The sequence below is a fragment of the Carassius gibelio genome, chromosome B10 (assembly GCF_023724105.1).
Source record: "Carassius gibelio isolate Cgi1373 ecotype wild population from Czech Republic chromosome B10, carGib1.2-hapl.c, whole genome shotgun sequence".
In the NCBI taxonomy this organism is placed as follows: Eukaryota; Metazoa; Chordata; class Actinopteri; order Cypriniformes; family Cyprinidae; genus Carassius; species Carassius gibelio.
In genome coordinates this window covers 8,948,538-8,967,211 of record NC_068405.1, presented here as the reverse complement: position 1 = coordinate 8,967,211, position 18,674 = coordinate 8,948,538, and positions in this window count along the sequence as shown.

The following is an 18,674-nucleotide window of genomic DNA, read 5'->3' as shown; positions in this document are numbered from 1 at the left end:
CCAACTACTATCGGCGCTTCATCCCAGCTTTCTCTAAGGTAGCAGCCCCCCTTCAACAACTCCTACAAGGACAAGCTAATAGACCCTCTGCCCCTATCCAGTAGGACACCCGGTTGTCAAGTGGCCTTTGATAATCTGAAACGGGCCCTCTTTAGTGCCCCCATCTTGGCCTATGCACACTTCCAGCTTATTCCATTCAGATTGTACACTGACGCTAGCCTGGATGGTCTCGGGGCTGTGTTAGATCAGGTCCAAGGTGGAAGAGAGAGGGTCATCGCATATGCCAGCCGCAGCCTCCATTCCACCGAGCGTAATGACCAAAATTATAGCTCCTTTAAACTGGAGCTACTGGCTTTAAAGTGGGCCATTACAGAAAAGTTCAAAGATTATCTGTGGGGAGCTGAGGTTACCATTTTTACCGATAATAATCCTCTGGTCCATCTTGAAACGGCGAAACTGGGTGCAATGGAGCAAAGATGGGTGGCCCAACTTGCAAACTATTCATACAATCTACGTTACTGACCAGGGGCAGCCAATCAAAATCAAAAAGAGGGATGACCCTGATTTGCAACTCCTACATGTTTGGAAGGGGAGCAACGAGCCCCCGGTAGTCCATAACCTGGCGATCCTGTCTCCCCAGCTTCGTAGCTTGCTCCGAGAGTGGCGACATTTGGAGCTGTGTGATGGGACACTGGTGAAGTGCGTTGCGGAACCAGATACAGGCGCATCGGTGAAGCAAATTATCATCCCAGTAGCGCAGGCCCGACCACTTTGGGAAGAATATCATAAGGCAACAGCCCATGCAAGTGGGGACAAAATGATCTCATTGTTGAGAAGGAGGTTCTACTGGGTAGGGATGAGTGCAAATGCCCGGAAATGGGCAACAGAGTGTGCCACTTGTGTAGTTGGGAGATCAGGAGCTCAGCCAAAAGCTCCCCTGTGCCCAATTGTCTCTAGTTACCCCTTTGAGACCGTAGCCTTAGACTATCTGTCCCTTGGGAGACCTTCTGACACATACCAATACATCCTGATTATTACGGATCTGTTCTCTAGATATGCACTGGCTGTACCTACCAAGGATCAGACTGCTCTTACCACAGTAAAGGCCCTGTGGACGGCACTTATCCTCCCTTATGGCTGCCCAGAGCGAATTCTCAAAGACCATGGAGCAGCGTTCGAGTCAACTCTGGTGCAGCAACTATGCATGATGTATGGCTGTAGGAAGATGCGTACCGACCCTTACCATCCACAGGGGAATGGTGCATGCGAAAGGTTTAATCGCACTCTCCTAGCTCTGTTGTGTACTATCGAAACACAGTTCCAGGCCCAGTGGCCTAGCCGGCTACCTGCACTTTTACAGGCCTATAATAACACCACGCACGCAAGCACCGGAATGACTCCACATTACGTTGTTTTTGGCCGACACGCTAGGCTACCAGTAGATATGTTGTATGAGGTTGCACCACCTCAGTGTAGAGATAGTTTAGGGGGTTGGGTCCAAAGCCACCACCAGACTCTTCTGCAAGCCTATGCTTCTGTCCGTAACAATGCAGAGCGTCGCAACCACTGGAACCAGAGGCATTACAATCGGAAAACTCAGACCTTGCCACTGTTGCCAGGAGAGAGGGTGTTGATGAGAAACTTTCATCGCAGGGCTCAAGGTAAACTTGCACCACGGTGGCTCCCAGCACCCTTTGTTGTCATTAGGCAGTCCCATCCCGACCGCCCAGTGTTTATCATAAGACCAGAGGGTAAAGATGGTCCATGTCGGACCCTCCACCGTAATAATTTGCGGCCATACCCTGGGAACCCTCCGATCAATAATGACACCGCGGAAAGTCAACAGAATGGGGTACACGAACACGGGATAGCTAATCGCCCAGAACCCTTTTGGCCTCCTGCTCCGGTGGTACTAATTCAGCCAGCCCCACCATATCGGCTCGACCCTGTTTCGACCTTATTGCCAGAGGCAGCCGACGTACCATCCAACCCTATAGTGACTCCACCTCATTCTTCTGCCTCAGTTGCCCCTTCTCATGGAGCCCCTGGCCCAGAGTTGCGACTGGTAGGGACTGCTCAGGACACAATAGTCCCACCACAGCCAATGATAGACCCCTGCACAGCCCCAGAACATTCGGAGCCATGTGCTCCTAGTCGGTACCAGGTCCGTGATAACCGGGGGAACCTTCCTGTGCGCTACCGACCTTGAAGGTCGCAACAGATTGGACCATAAACTGAACTATGGGACATTTATGCCCTATGACCGACCTTTTAGTGCTCGGGGTGAGCCCTATTAAAGGGGGGGGGGGGGGGGTAAAAATGTAGCGGGGTTACACGTAATTGATATGTCGACTAACTGTCTGGGGGTTGGGGTTGTGCACATGTCTGTATATGTGTGTATGTGAGACGATTATGCACAGGTGCAGCTGATAATGGGGAACGATCAGCAGCCTTCATATGGCTTCATATGGCCAGAACATGACTTCACGCACCGCAACATATGAGAGCGGAAAGGCTGGTATTACTCCGCCTCTGATTCCCCAGATAGCCGCGAGCTGACCACTATTTTTTGGGACGCAGTGAAGACGGTGAAAGAATCAGTTGACTGATCCACTTTCCCCTCCTCGCAGTTCTTGGTGGAGTTTCCACGGTTACCATCCGTGGAGGAACGCTGTCGACGAGAGGCGCGAGATACCCTTCATCGTCTTAAGGAACGCAGAGACTGAGACGGCGGCGATTCCCTTGTATTGTGATTTTGAACTGTGGACCGGCCGTGAGTGGTTGTGGGGCTGTTAATTAATTTTTGTATAGAAACTGGGGGTTTTATTAGGCAGACAATGGTTAGGTTGTAAGGTCCGGCTGCTCGCTATACTTTCTTGAACAGTGAATATGGTGAAAGGATATTTCTCGGGTAAACAGTGCTTTTTACGTGTTAGTAGTTTGTTGTGAGATGTTGTGTTTTATTCACATTATGGTTATTCAACCCTTGTTTTCATGAAAAAGATTATGTGTGTGATGTGATTTTGTACACGAGTGTAGAATTAAGGGTGTCTATCAGCGTTGAGATAACTGTGACCTTGGGACTTTACTTCCCCCTAGAGGGTGCCATATTTTTACCACTGGTTTTATAGCAGTAGTGTTTCTTGTTTATTTGTACTTTATCTGTGATCTCTAGCGTGGTCACATTATTAATCTCCCTTTCTAGAGTGTATACATCTATATAGTATGTGTTTTATGTATTGAAAGATTGAAATAAATTGAGCCTATACACCTATGTCTTTTGTTGTTGTACCTCAAGGGTCAATATTAAAATTTCCATTTCCCGTTACATTTATTCTTACTTGAATACTATTTGGACCTACTTGAGAAAACAATTATCATGAAATAAGATATATGTATCGCCCAGCCCTAAACATTAGCATTTGGTGATTCCAATCTTTAATTTTGCAAAATGTTAAATGTAATTCTTAGTGTGGGAAATAATATAAACCCTGCTGATTGAGATTTGTCTTTTACATATTAGTAAGGAAATTAACATATCACCACAGAAATGCAGGGACTGCCAATATAGTCCTTTTACATTTAAAATGATTTGCTCTTGATGTAGTGTAATTATTTTCTATCAATTACTTAATGTGATATGAATTGCAATAACTAGTAAAATAGCTTAAACAAAACTTAAAAAAAAAAATGTTTTAGGCACATTAGACAAATACCATTGTTTTGCATGTATATTCTGTTTTTGAATGAGCAAGTATTGTAAAAAAAAATGTCTCTTTTTTTTGTCCCAGAATAAGAGAGTACCAAAGACAGCAGCAGCAACCAAAAGATGCTGCACATCCCAGCATTGCAGGGTTAGCAAGACCAGAATTGACCAAACAAGCAGTATAACTTTATGATGCTAGTTCTCCAAGACAACAAGAAATTCATAATGCCATCATTAAGGATCTCCTCATTGGCTGTGTGACGAGTGGGGCGGGGCCGAGAGCCGTGGCAACAGGAGCGAGGCCATTGGAGTGATTGGAGATGAGCGATACCTGCTCGACCCACCTGTCTCGAGTCCCACGGAGGAGATGGAAGGATATAAAACTAGAGCGACGACAGTGACGGACAAGAGAGGACCAGGCCTGGGTTTTAGTTGTGTTTGGTTTTATTTGTGCGCGTCAGTCATCCGTGAGGGGCTGACGCACTGTTTTGTCTTTATTTTGTCATTAAAGTTTCTATTTTGATTGTCTGCCGGTTCCCGCCTCCTTCTTCCCATGATCATGGAGTTTTAATTCGTTACAGGCTGCACTTTACCTCTGTCAAATGTCAAAGAGGCATTAAATAATTGAAATGTCAGCTTTAACTAGAGGACAATATAGTGTGATACAATAATAAATGCACTTGTAATACAATAAAACCTTGGTCCGAAAAAGAGAAAAAGTCCAGTGAGCAGCAGTTGCGTGGATGAAAATGCTATTTTGATGTCAGAGGTCAGAGGAGAATGGGCAGACTGGTTAGAGATAATAAAGGCAACAGTAACTCAAATAACCGCTCGTTACAACCAATGTATGCAAAACACCATCTCTGAACATACAACACGTCGAACCCTGAAGCAGATGGTCTATAGCAGCAGAAGACCACACTGGGTGCCACTACCATCAGCTAAGAACAGGAAACAGAGACTACAATTCACTCATGCTCACCAAAACTGGATAATAGAAGATTGGAAAAAAACTTGCCTGGTCTGATGAGTCTCGATTTCTGCTGCGACATTCAGATGGTAGAGTCAGAATTTGGCGTAAATAGAATGAGAACATGGATCCATCATGCCTTGTTACCACTGTGGAGGCTGGTGGTGGTGGTGTAATGGTGTGGGGGATGTTTTCTTGGGACACTTTAGGCCCCTTAGTGCCAATTGGGCATCGTTTAAATGCCACGACCCACCTGAGCATTGTTTCTGACCATGTCCATCCCTTTATGACCACCTTGTACCCATCCTCTGATGGCTACTTCCAGCAGGATAATGCACCATGTTACAAAGCTCAAATCATCTCAGACTGGTTTCTTGAACATGCGTTCACTGTACTAAAATGGCCTCCACAGTCACTAGATCTCAACCCAATAGAGCAAATTGTGGTGGAAAGGGATATTCACATCATGGATGTGCAGGCGACAAGTCTGCAGCAACTGAGTAATGCTATCCTGTCAATATGGAGTAAATGCCATGTCACAAAGCTCAAATCATCTCAGACTGGTTTCTTGAACATGCGTTCACTGTACTAAAATGGCCTCCACAGTCACTAGATCTCAACCCAATAGAGCAAATTGTGGTGGAAAGGGATATTCACATCATGGATGTGCAGGCAACAAGTCTGCAGCAACTGAGTAATGCTATCCTGTCAATATGGAGTAAATGTTTTCAACACCTTGCTGAATCTATGCCACAAAGAAACAAGGCAGTTCTGAAGGCAAAAGGGGGTCCAACCCAGTATTAGCAAGGTGTACCTATAACATATGCTCCAGCCACTACAGTTTTGGTTATGCTTTTTCTGTTATTACTGGCATAACCTACTGGGAATCGCTTATTATAAGTTTATTTTATTGTCTTTACTAACTTACAGTGCATTCAGGCTATCAAATTTACCTATCATGTGTTCCCGGGGAATCAAACCCCCAACCATGCACTTGTTAATGCAATGCTCTACCACTTAATGTTGCACAATTTATAGCACTAATAGCACAAAGCAAACCTTTCTATTATCTGTTCCTTCAATTAAGCCTGTATGCAGTAGGGTACAATGTGGCTACAGGGTAAATTGTGTTTTTATTTCAAATCCCAGCAATATACTTTTTATTAACCAGATTTTTAATGAAAACTAAAAAATAACGTTGCAAAAACATTCTGAAGGGGATTTTCAGCATCACTGACACATTTGTGTAAATGCATGAGAGGAAACCACAAGATTTCCATGGTAAACACACTTTTACCACAGCAGTCTGAAAATTGAGAGACTTTTACCACTGAAAGGATGTAAACTAAAAGACATCTGACTCAATTTCAATTTACAAAGTAAATATATTCTCTGAAAAAATGGTATAGAAACTATTTCTGATATTGCTAGTAAATTTCATAATTAGTTATAAAGAAATGGCAACACATTGAATAAAACTTACTCCAATAGTTTTTTTTTTACCTATAATTTTTTTTAGTGTGAGTTCCACTGTTCCTAATAAAGACTGTGCTGGTCATAAAACAATGAACTGTCATACTTAGAAATGACACAAATACCATAAAAGTATCATAAAAGTAGTCCATGTGACTTGTGCCCTGTGTTCCCAATGTTTAAAAAAAAATATTAGAATGTAATATAATTCTGAATAACTCTGAAATGTAAATTCACTTAATATTATTAATTGAATATTATTTGAGATACTGCTTTCATGTAAGAATGTTGAATATTTTTAACTGACATGATCTAGGGATCGTTGGAATATTGCTGGTGTTCTCCATCCTTCAGTTCATCATCTCAATCTGTATCTCAGGATTTGCCTGCAAAGCCACCAGCAACATCGACTCTACAGTGATACATGTGGCACAAGTAAATGATTTAGTGATGATCTCCAGGGTCAGTTTTATCCCAGTATTTTACATTAAACAAGTAACAGTAACACACTTCATTGTAAACTGAGTCATAATGAAGAGATCCATCGGCTCCAAAGAAAGTAATATCTCATAATATTGTTGCTTTTTAAATCTGTTCAAATGTTACAGTGTTGTATTTATGCATATTTTGTTATATATTTGAAAATTGTACTTCTGCATCAGTACCATATATTTTAATTTTCATGTTTGACATGATGCAAAAGACCATATTTGTTAACCAGGTTTTTGAATGAGTATATCCTCCTGAACGTGTGTTAAGACCAGTACAAGGGGTAACATCAGTTACGTAATCAGATTACCTGTTTCAAGTATCTAGTAACACATTATTTTTTAATTTACAGAAGAAGAAAAAATTGACTTTTTTAAATAAGTAATACCAGTTTTCCTTTATTGACTGACAGCTGTCCTGTTACTATGTTGAAATAAATCAGGAGAAAGTGCAGAGGCGTTGTTTGTGCTGTATAAACATGTTGCTTACTGTAGTTCATGTACCCACTAAATTACTGAAAGATTTGTTACCTGTAGCCAAAGAACCCCTTATCAATATTATTAACTCATCGTTATCTTTAGGTCACGTCCCAAAACCATTCAAGCTGGGGTTTTTTTTTAACCCTTTTATTAAAAAAACAAAACTAGATCTGTTACAGAATACCCGGGAGGCTGAGGAGTAACAGAAAGATAGTTTATTAAAGGCACAAGCAGAGGAGTGGGTAGTGCAGGGTAGAGTGATGAATGGCAGTGATGAATGGATCCGTGATAGCAAGGTTAAGACGTCAGAGGAGGGAGGTGTACCACACTCGCACGGAGGAGACTTGGATCGTCGGGGAATCGCTGGAGAGAGGTAAGTAGAGGTAGAGTTAGTCCTTAGAGTTAGCATACAGGTAAGACCTTGTCGCGGACGAGACCGGACGCTGACTGAGTGCGTGTCTGTGGTATTTATAGTGCTGATGTGATGGGATGGTGATGAGGGTCAGGTGGAAGTGATTAGTATTCTGGTGAGGGCATGCGTTGTGAGTGAGTGGAGGTGAAACCTGACATGTTTGCAACAGTACCCCCCTCCCCACGGCCCGCTTCTGAGGGCCGAGGACACAGACGACATGGTGGACTTCCTCTTCCCCTGGGAGCTGGTCGGTCAGGATGATTGGAGTGGAAGGTGTTAAGTAAGTTCGGACCCATGAACGTTCCTCTGGACCATATCCTTCCCAGTCCACTAGATATTCAAGTTGTCCACCACACCGCCGGGAGTCCAGGATGTCTCTTACTTCATAGGCAGCACCGTCTTCTGGGAGGAGTGGTGGGGTGTTTCGCCTTCGCCAGGTTCTGTGGAGGGAGAGACAGAGGGATGGTGAAGTTTCAGGAGAGACACATGGAAAGTGGGGTGTATCCGATACCGGATTGTCGCATGGAATTTTGTGCGTACTCGGCCCACCCTAGGAACTGGTTCCAGGAATTCTGGTGGCCGTGACAGAAGGTACGGAGGAAGCGTCCAATCTCCTGGACCTTCCTCTCCGTCTGCCCGTTCGACTGGGGATGGTATCCGGAGGACAGGCTGATGGCTACACCTAGGAGTGAATGGAAAGCCTTCCATACCCGGGAGATGAACTGAGGACCTCTGTCTGAGAAGATGTCTTCTGGGATGCAAAAGTACCTGAAGACATGGTTAAATAATAACTCAGCCATTTCCATGGCCGTGGGCAGACCTTTCAGGGGGAGAAGACGACATGATTTAGAAAATCTATCCACTATGACAAGAGTGCAGGTATTGTTATCTGAAGGAGGAAGATCAGTAATAAAATCCACCCCTAGGAGTGACCACGGGTGATTGGGGACAGGCAGAGGATGGAGCTTGCCTGATGGTAGATGGCACAGTCTGTACATCCATTCACATACCTTCTAACATCCGAGGCCTTGTTGGGCCACCAGAAGCATTTCCTAAGCAACGAGAGGGTTTCATTGATGCCAGTGCCAAGAGATGTTTGAGCGGAGTGAATGAGTGGAGTGCGCCGTGTCCTGGGAGTGTACTGGTGTCCCGGTGGGAAACTCGGCAGAGTGTTGGTAGCAGGATCGGTTGGAGGAAGGGTTTCGGTGGACCAGGTAATGTGGCTGATGATGACCTTTTTTTCTAGGAGAATGGTTTCGGGCTCTTTGAGATTTTCTTTGGGGGTGTGACACCGGGACAGGGCGTCAGCGTTCACGTTCTTTACCCCTGGGTGATAAGAGATGGTAAAGTGGAAGCGGGTCAAGAATAGTGCCCAGCGGTCTTGTCTTGGATTTAACCTCATGGCAACTCGAAGATACTCCAGATTTTTGTGATCCGTGAGAACCAGAAAGGGGTGTTTGGCTCCCTCCAGCCAATGCCTCCATTCTTCCAGGGCCAACTTGATGGCCAACAGCTCCCGGTTGCCGATGTCATAATTTACCTCCGCCGGGTTGAGCTTCCGGGAGAAGAAGGCGCATGGGTGGAGGTGACTGGGATTCCCCTGCTGCTGAGATACGACCGCTCCTACTCCGGTAGTTGAGGCGTCGACTTCCACGACGAAGGGTTGGTCGGGGTCAGGATGGACCAGGAGTGGAGCGGTCGTAAAGGCCTTTTTGTGGGCGTTGAAGGCCTCTGTGGCGGCTGGAGTCCAAGAGAGTGATTTTGGTTTGTTTCGGAGGAGACTAGTGAGAGGGCTGGTGATGGTACTGTAGTTCTGGATGAACCATCTGTAGAAATTGCAAAAGCCAATGAATCGTTGGAGTTCTTTGATGGTGGTAGGAGTGGGCCAATTTCTAACGGCGTTAACCTTCCCCTCGTCCATCCGGATGCCACTGCTGCTGATGTTGTACCCAAGGAACTGCACTGAGGGCTGATGGAATGAGCATTCATTGGCCTTGAGGTAGAGCTGAAAGGCCGTCAGGCATTTCAGGACCTCTGCAACGTGGCGTCGATGTTCCGTGAGGCTCCGGGAGTATATGAGGATGTCATCAATGTAGACGAGGGTGAACTTATGGAGGAACTCCCGGAGCACCTCATGAATAAAATCCTGGAAGACGGAAGGGGCATTAACAAGTCCATATGGCATCACACAATATTCATAGTGGCCAGTAGGGGTTATGAAGGCAGTTTTCCACTAGTCCCCCTCTTGTATCCGGATGAGGTTGTAGGCGCTGCAGAGGTCCAACTTGGCCTTATCCTCCGGAATGGAAAGGGGGTAGATTCTTCCTTAAGGCACTGGTTCACCCAGCAGCAGATCGATGGCACAGTCCCACGTCCGGTGTGGAGGCAGCTTGGAAGCCCGTTTAGGGCAGAAGACGTCACTGAGGGGCGTAGCACTGGGGGCGTAGCAGGTAGGGATGGAAATGGATTGGTTTTCCACTGGGCTCTCTAATGAGGTAGAATAAACTGGAAGAGGTGCAGGGGAAGGTTTGGCTGGTACAGGACAACCAGAGATGCAGCTCTTGAAAAAGGAGTCGCCCACTTCAGGACTTCGCCGGTTTTCCAGGAGATGACAGGATTGTGCTGCTCCAACCATGGGCACCCTAGAATGACGTCAGTGGTGGATTCCTCCAGAACCAGCAGATGGATCTCCTCGTGGTGGAGTAGTCTGGTTTGGAGGGAAATGGGACCGACACTATGACGTACACATCTTCTACTCAACGGCCTGCCGGTAATTGTGTGGACTTGGTAGGCTGACAACATTGCCATGGTAGCGAGTTTGAGTTGACGGCAGAGGGCGCCAGAGATGAAGTTGCCGGCTGACCCAGAATCGAGGAGGGCAGAAGCTGGAAGAGAGATGTCAGCGGCAGTAAGTGTCAAAACAGTGGTGAGTGGTTTCATTTGGTACTTCAAAGGGAGAATGGCACTCACCATGGGACGAGGAGGACGGACGGGGCATACATGATGATATGCCCCAGGGCAGCACAGTAGAGGCATAGACTCTGGGCCAGCCGTCTTTGTCTTTCAGCCATCGAGAATCGATATGAGTCCACTAGCATGGGTTCGCTGGCTGGTTCTGGGGAGCTGACGGCTTCTGGTCGGCAGAGTGGCGAGGTGGAATACACCTGGCCCTGGTGCTCTTCTAAGCACGTCTGCATACGGGTGGCGAAGCGGATGAAAAGCTGGATGAACCGTTTAAGTCCGATGATGTCCTCGTATGCAGTGAGATGCAACCGCACTTGAGGTTCCAATCCCTGATGGTAGGTAGTCAGTAAAGCCTGTTCGTTCCATCCACTAGAGGCCGCTAGAGTCCTAAATTGAAGGGCATTTTCATTGACAGACGTTTTTCCCTGTTTGAGGTTATACAGCTTCTCACCAATTAAGAGTCCCAAACTGGTCTGCCAAAAACTTCTCGGAAATGGTAGATGAAGCTGGAATAAGACTGGATAACTGGGTTATTTTGAGTCCATATTGAATCTGCCCACAGTAGTGCTTTACCTTTCAGTTGAGAAATTACAAATGCTACCTTGGATCTCTCGGTGGGGTATAAGTGCGGTTGCATCTCCAGGACCAGCGAGCATTTAAGGAGGAATCCGCTGTACTCTTCCGCCGAAACAGAGTAAGGCGCCAGCCTGGCCATGGGACTGGCGTGAACGGAAGGTGAGGAAGTGCTGGCATCGTTGGCGGAAGTGCTCGCTGGTGTTGGGGATGTGGGTTGAGCTGTGAGTGTCCTACGGAGTGCATCGACCAGATCTTGAAAGGGGTCCATGAGACTCATGCTTGTGCCAAGCAGTGTTGGTCCAGTCTTCTGTTACAGAATACCCGGGAGGCTAAGGAGTAACAGAAAGATAGTTTATTAAAGGCACAAGCAGAGGAGCGGGTAGTGCAGGGTAGAGGCAGTGATGAATGGATCCGTGATAGCAAGGTGAAGACGTAAGAGGAGGTAGGTGGTCCACACACATGCACGGAGGAGACTTGGATCTTCGGGGAATCGCTGGAGAGAGGTAAGTAGAGGTAGAGTTAGTCCTTAGAGTTAGCATACAGGTAAGGCCTTGACGCGAACGAGACCGGACGCTGACTGAGTGCGTGTGTGTGGTATTTATAGTGCTGATGTGATGGGATGGTGATGAGGGTCAGGTGGAAGTGATTAGTATTCCGGTGAGGGCGTGCGTTGTGAGTGAGTGGAGGTGGAACCTGGCATGTTTGTAACAAGATCCTAGTGAACTGGCAAATTATAGGCCTATTTCAAATCTTCCATTTATGTCTAAAATTTTAGAAAAAGTTGTGTCTGCTCAATTAAACTCCTTCCTGCATAAAAATTATCTGTATGAAGAATTTCAGTTAGGTTTCAGGCCCCACCATAGCACAGAAACTGCACTTGTTAAAATTACAAATGACCTGCTTCTTGCGTCAGATCAAGGCTGCATCTCATTGCTAGTTTTACTTGATCTTAGTGCTGCATTCGACACCATAGATCATGATATACTCCTAGATAAATTATAATACTATACAGCTATTCAAGGGCAGGCTCTAAGATGGTTTAGATCCTACCTGTCCGATTGCTACCATTCTTCCATCTTAGAAACATTGCCAAGCTACGAAACATGTTACCTGTTTCTGATTCAGAAAAGCTAGTTCATGCATTCATGACCTCTAGACTGGACTATTGTAACGCATTTCTATGTGGTTGTCCTGCATCTTCAATAAACAAGCTACAAGTAGTCCAAAATGCAGCGGCTAGAGTCTTTACCAGGTCAAGAAAATATAATCATATTATCAATTTTACAGTCTCTGCACTGGTTACTTATTAAGTTCCGTATCAGTTACAAATTATCAATACTTACCTATAAGGCCCTAAATGGTTTAGCTCCTGCATACCTGACTAGTCTTATACCACGTTACAATCCATCACTCTCCCTAAGGTCTAAAAACTCTGGAGTTTTGGTTCCTAGGGTAGCAAAGTCCACTAAAGGAGGTAGAGCTTTTTCACATTTGGCTCCCAAACTCTGGAATAGCCTTCCTGATAATGTTCAGGGTTCAGACACACTCTCTCTGTTTAAATCTAGATTAAAAACGCATCTCTTTCGCCAAGCATTCGAATAATGTACCTCTTAAATTGTGACTGCAGTTGTATCTGATCAAATGCGCATTCTTATTCTTTAGCTTGGGTTAAACTAATTAATTTTACTTTTTTGGAACAGCAGCTATGCTAATGATGTCTCTATTTGTTTCGATGTTTTGCATTTACTCAAGCTCCAGTCTGGATCCAAAACACCTGAGAAGAGATGATGCTGACCCTCAGAGGACCTCAGATGATGTTAACCCTGAAACAACATACTGAAACAAATATTGCTACAAGTGTGACTGCGTCATATAATTACTGCTGTTAAAAGTGTTCATCGTCTGGCTGCTGAAATGTGATAATCCAATTCAACAATACTAATAAAAAATTGTGAAGAGTGTCCTGCATCTTTAATGCATTTTCTTTTGCCTGAGGCTTTTCATTTTACTTTTGGTTTGAAAGCACATTTATATTTACCAAAAATACAACTTTTTTACATTAAAAAAACAAAAAAAGCAAGCCCAGCACAGATAAGGAAAAAAGTAACATACTGCATTACTTTCCATAAAAGTAACTAAGTAATACGATTAGTTACTTTTTTAGGGAGTAACACAACATTGTATCACATTACTTTTAAAAGTATAACTTCATCCAAAAGTGCTTAAGACTGTTTTGTCTTGGAGAAAACACACATGCAGTGGAGACACACACACACACACACACACACACACACACAATAACAACTGCTTTTTTTCATGAGGTACAGTGGTACATAATCATTTAAAATCTAAAGTAAGTTCATATGACACAAGCTCCTCCTCTGCAGTTCTTCACAGCGCACACACAGATACCTGATCATAAGAGAGATCAGACATCCACATCAACACAACTCACTTTACTTCAGGTAAAATATTTCATGCATCCATTAACATCTATGATTAGTAAAGCCTATATTTATAATTACACTTTGACATGAGTTTCAAAATCAACCATCATCTTTTGACTGTTTTGATCTTTCACACCAGTTATTGTTTTGGTGTACGGTTTTGCTCATTTATTGTTATACTTTGGTACATTAAAACTCTAATTAGGTTTTAGGGATTTGTTTTGATCCGTGTCAAAAAGACTCTATAAATTTAGAACAAGTTTTTATCTTAAGTGGCAATCAAATAATTATTATTTGAGTATATATTAGTGACAAAATTTTTAGCTGTAAAGTTCATTTATAATATAATTTAAAAACAATTATTACATTGCAAGCTAATGTAGGCCTTAGAAATGTTCTTGTTTTATACCTTGGGAGTATCAGAGTTTCTAACTCAAATAATGAAGATGTACTGTACATGAAGAGCAGAAGAAAGCAACCTTAAATGATTTGCGAACTGCAGAATTTTTACATTTTTTAAAGAAATTTTGAAGAATTTTGTTAACCAAACAGCAATTAATTTTTGGTATTTTTTTCATATTAAAAGAGTCAATGGTTAATGGCAACTGTTAGGTTACCAACATTCTTTCAAATATCTTCTTCTGTGTTCAACAGAAGATAAAAAACAACCTGAGATCACAGAATTTTTATTTTGGGGGTGAATTATTCCATTAATTCCAGGTGAAAACTTTGCCTAGAATGGAGAGCAGCGAGGTTATATCAACTGACAAAGCTACAGTTATCATCCAAGTCAATCCACGGGTGGCACAACATGGTGTTATTTCTGAGGATGGACAGCAGAATGAGGGAGCATATCACAATACAGCTCTCTCAGCATTTATCAGAGCACAACCAAAGGCACTGGGGGTAATGTATTTAATCATTAATTATAATTTTGAATGATTTTGGAAATACCTTTAGTATCTCATTTTCTTCTATGATAAAATAGGAATAAAAAAATGTTTTCATAAGTCGTTAAGTGAATAGATGTGGGCATTTCTGTTTGTTTTTAGACTGTAGTACACAAAACATTGCAATATTGTCTATTTCCTTTTGTGTGTCCAAACATTAATGATAATGTTATTGAAAATAAATAAACGTGTCCCTTTTCTGCCCTGTTTAGACTGTTCAGATAATGACTGGAGTGATTATTTTTCTGTTTGGTATTGTACGCACCAGAAATTTCAATTACGCTTACGGTTATGGTTTCCCCATATCTGTCATCACTGGCATAACTTACTTGGGATCCCTTATTGTAAGTATTAGTCAGTCACGTTCAATGTTAATTGCTGAAATTGGGATCTGGACTGAGATCCTAGCCATCTTTGAGTGTAACAAAACAAGCCAATGGATATGCGAGATTTGCATTTCAAACCCCGCATGCAATCACACATTCAGCTTTTTGCTTTGGAGCGTTTGTGCTTTAAGAATTCATTTGATAGTGATTTGTTTTTTTAAACTCAAAGATGGTTGGGCTCTCATGTGAAGATTACAATTTGTCAGTCGCTCTGACATAATATCTATGTTCCTTCCTTCAAGGAACGAGGGTTTCATGCATAACTGAGACATTTCATTTAATGGTTTTAGTTTCTAGATTTTGATTTTAATTTCTAGAATGAAGCTGAACATGTCCTGTGTTTCTTTCAGTACATCACTGCTGGCTCTCTAGCTGTTGCTGCGCAGAATAAACTTAATCTATTCTTGGTGCGTATATCCAATTTTTTTTTACTCAAATTGTTTGTGATGTATTCATACAGTATCATTCACATTACTTTTTTTGCAATTTATTAAACTAAAAGCACAAAGCAAGCATTTCTAGGTAGGGTACAATGGGGCTGCAGGGTAAATTTAAATGTTCATACCTAAACACATTTAAAAAACTAAGAAATAATGGGTCAAAAAACTTTCTTAGAGGGACCTTCAGCCTTACTGAGACAAACATAAACAGAATAAAAAATGATAAACTCACTTTTACCAGGGTAGTCTGAACAGAGACAATTTTAGGATCTGAGCAAAAAGAAACATTTTAAATTTACAAAGATAAAAACAGCACAGAAAAAACAATGCTAATTTCACAGCTAATTGCAAAGAAATGGCAAGTAACTCAAAGTAGTTGTGAAATTTATAGCAGAAATCATAGTCTACTTTCCTGCAAAACATACTTCATTTTTTTGTTTTACTTCAGATATTCATGTACAACTGTTTTACAAGTGAACACCATTACTACTGTCACCCTTCATGTGTCAGCTTTTCTTCCTGCAGGTGAAACAGTCTATTAAACTCAATGTGATGAGTGCCATAACTGCAGCAACCGCCATTGTTCTGATGAGCATAGAGATGCATCACTCTGCAAGGGACGACAGAAGATGTTACAATAGTTACAGTGGCTATAACTATAACTATGACTATGACTATCACAGATGTTTACGGTTACAGGTACAATATGAAATACTATATCAATGTGATCTGTTTACATGTATTTCTAGTTTTTAATTGCAGTTATATTTATTTAAACAGATATTTCACCCCAAAATTACAATGGTTTCATAATTTATTATGGTACTATTTTAAGGTAATTTTTCCCTAAGAAATATTGTGCCGCAGACAGTTACAATGAACTGAACAATTCATACTTTAAATAATGCAAGGACACCATAAAAGAATCATAACAGTAGCATTATGTGAATTGTGTGACTTGTCATGTTTCAAGTGTGTTAGCTATATGTAAAGTGTAAAGCCTTAAGTATAATGTAATATAACTTTTAGAAAATCACTCAAGAAAATTAATATTAGCATGTTGAATATTTTTTAGAGAGTTGAACTGGGGATCGATGGAATATTGCTGGTGTTCTCCATCCTTCAGTTCATCATCTCCATCTTTATCTCAGGATTTGCCTGCAAAGCCACCAGCAACACAGACTCTACAGTGATAAATGTGGCACTTAACAAGGTAAATTATTTAATGATGATCGCCAGGGTCAGTATTTTCCCAATAAACAGTATATACTTTAATTTTACATTAAACAAGTCACCACTAGGGATGTCCCGATCAAGTTCTTTGTTCCCCCGATCTGATCCAAATCATTGAATATTGAATATCTGCCAATAACAATTCCTGATCCAATATTTGTATATTTCTAGTGTTTGATGCACAATAAAAGTACATTAAAGTTATTAAAATCAATACAATGTATACAAAGTTGTGCAGAGAGTAAAGTAATGTGTGTGCGTGTGTGTGTGTGTGTGTGTGTGTGTAAATATATAGGATACACTCTCTATGTATGTAATTGCACAGTGTATAAAGACACTGGTAGAACATGGGACCCCTGAATAATGATGGAATTATTACAGGTTTGAGTCAGAATCCATCAGCTTGTGCATTCTAGAGTTTCATGAAAGAATTTTGGAGTTATGCTACATACAGTAAAACATTATCTTATTTACCCCTAAATAAGATACAACACGCTTTATTGTACACTTCTTTTGCAGTCTACAAGACCTTTAAAGTGTGTGACAGTTTTCCGTTTGTTATTCCTCACATGTATAGTTTATAAAAATAATCATTATGGTGTGTGGATGTTAGCAAAATTAAAACTGATAATATGTCTGAATCTCTTCTGTACTAACATATCTTGTCTGTTTCTTCCCAGCGAAACTGAGTCACAGTGAGGAGATCCTACCATTAAAAGGATTCAAGGAATGAATTACTCATATTTTTGCTTCTGTTGACTTTAGCCATTTTTCTTTTTTATAAGTGTTACAGAATAAAAGATAACAGAGAGTACATCGAAAGTACATCAAATTATTTGTTTATTGACACAAAGACACTTTTCTGTCTCTGGTCTTTTATTATTTTAACTGTAATAATAATAATAATAATAATAATAATAATAATAATAATATATATATATATATATATATATATATATATATATATATATATATATATATATATATATACATATATACACACACACACTCACCTAAAGGATTATTAGGAACACCATACTAATTTTGTGTTTGACTCCCTTTTGCCTTCAGAACTGCCTTAATTCTACATGGCATTGATTCAACAAGGTGCTGAAAGCATTCTTTAGAGATGTTGGCCGATATTGATAGGATAGCATCTTGCAGTTTATGGAGATTTGTGGGTTGCACATCCAGGGCACGAAGCTCCCGTTCCACCACATACCAAAGATTGGGTTGAGATCTGGTGACTGTGGGGGCCATTTTAGTACAGTGGCATGTTCAAGAAACCAGTCTGAGATGATTTGAGCTTTGTGACATGGTGCATTATCCTGCTGGAAGTAGCCATCAGAGGTTGGGTACATGGTGGTCATTAAGGGATGGACATGGTCAGAAACAATGCTCAGGTGGGCCGTGGCATTTAAACGATGCCGAATTGGCACTAAGGGGGCTAAATTGTGCTAAGAAAACATCCCCCACACCATTACACCACCAGCAGCAGCCTGCACAGTGGTAACAAGGCATGAAGGATCCATGTTCTCTTTCTGTTTAAGCCAAATTCTGACTCTACCATCTGAATGTCTCTACAGAAATCGAGACTCATCAGACCAGGCAACATTTTTCCAGTCTTCAACTGTCCAATTTTGGTGAGCTCATGCAAATTGTAGCCTCTTTTTCCTATTTTTAGTGGAGATGAGTGGTACCTGGTGGGGTCTTCTGCTGTTGTAGCTCATCCACCTCAAGGTTGTCCGTGTTGTGGCTTCACAAATGCTTTGCTGCGTACCTCAGTTGTAACGAGTGGTTATTTCAGTCAAAGTTGCTCTTCTATCAGCTTGAATCAGTCGGCCCATTCTCCTCAGACCTCTATCATCAACAAGGCATTTTCACAGACAGGGCTGCCGCATACTGGATGTTTTTCTCTTTTCACACCATTCTTTGTAAACCCTAGAAATGGTTGTGCGTGAAAATCCCAGTAACTGAGCAGATTGTGAAATACACAGACCGGCCCCGTCTGGCACCAACAACCATGCCACGCTCAAAATTGCTTAAAATCACCTTTCTTTCCCATTCTGACATTCAGTTTGGAGTTCAGGAGATTGTCTTGACCAGGACCACACAACCTAAATGCATTGAAGCAACTGCCATGTGATTG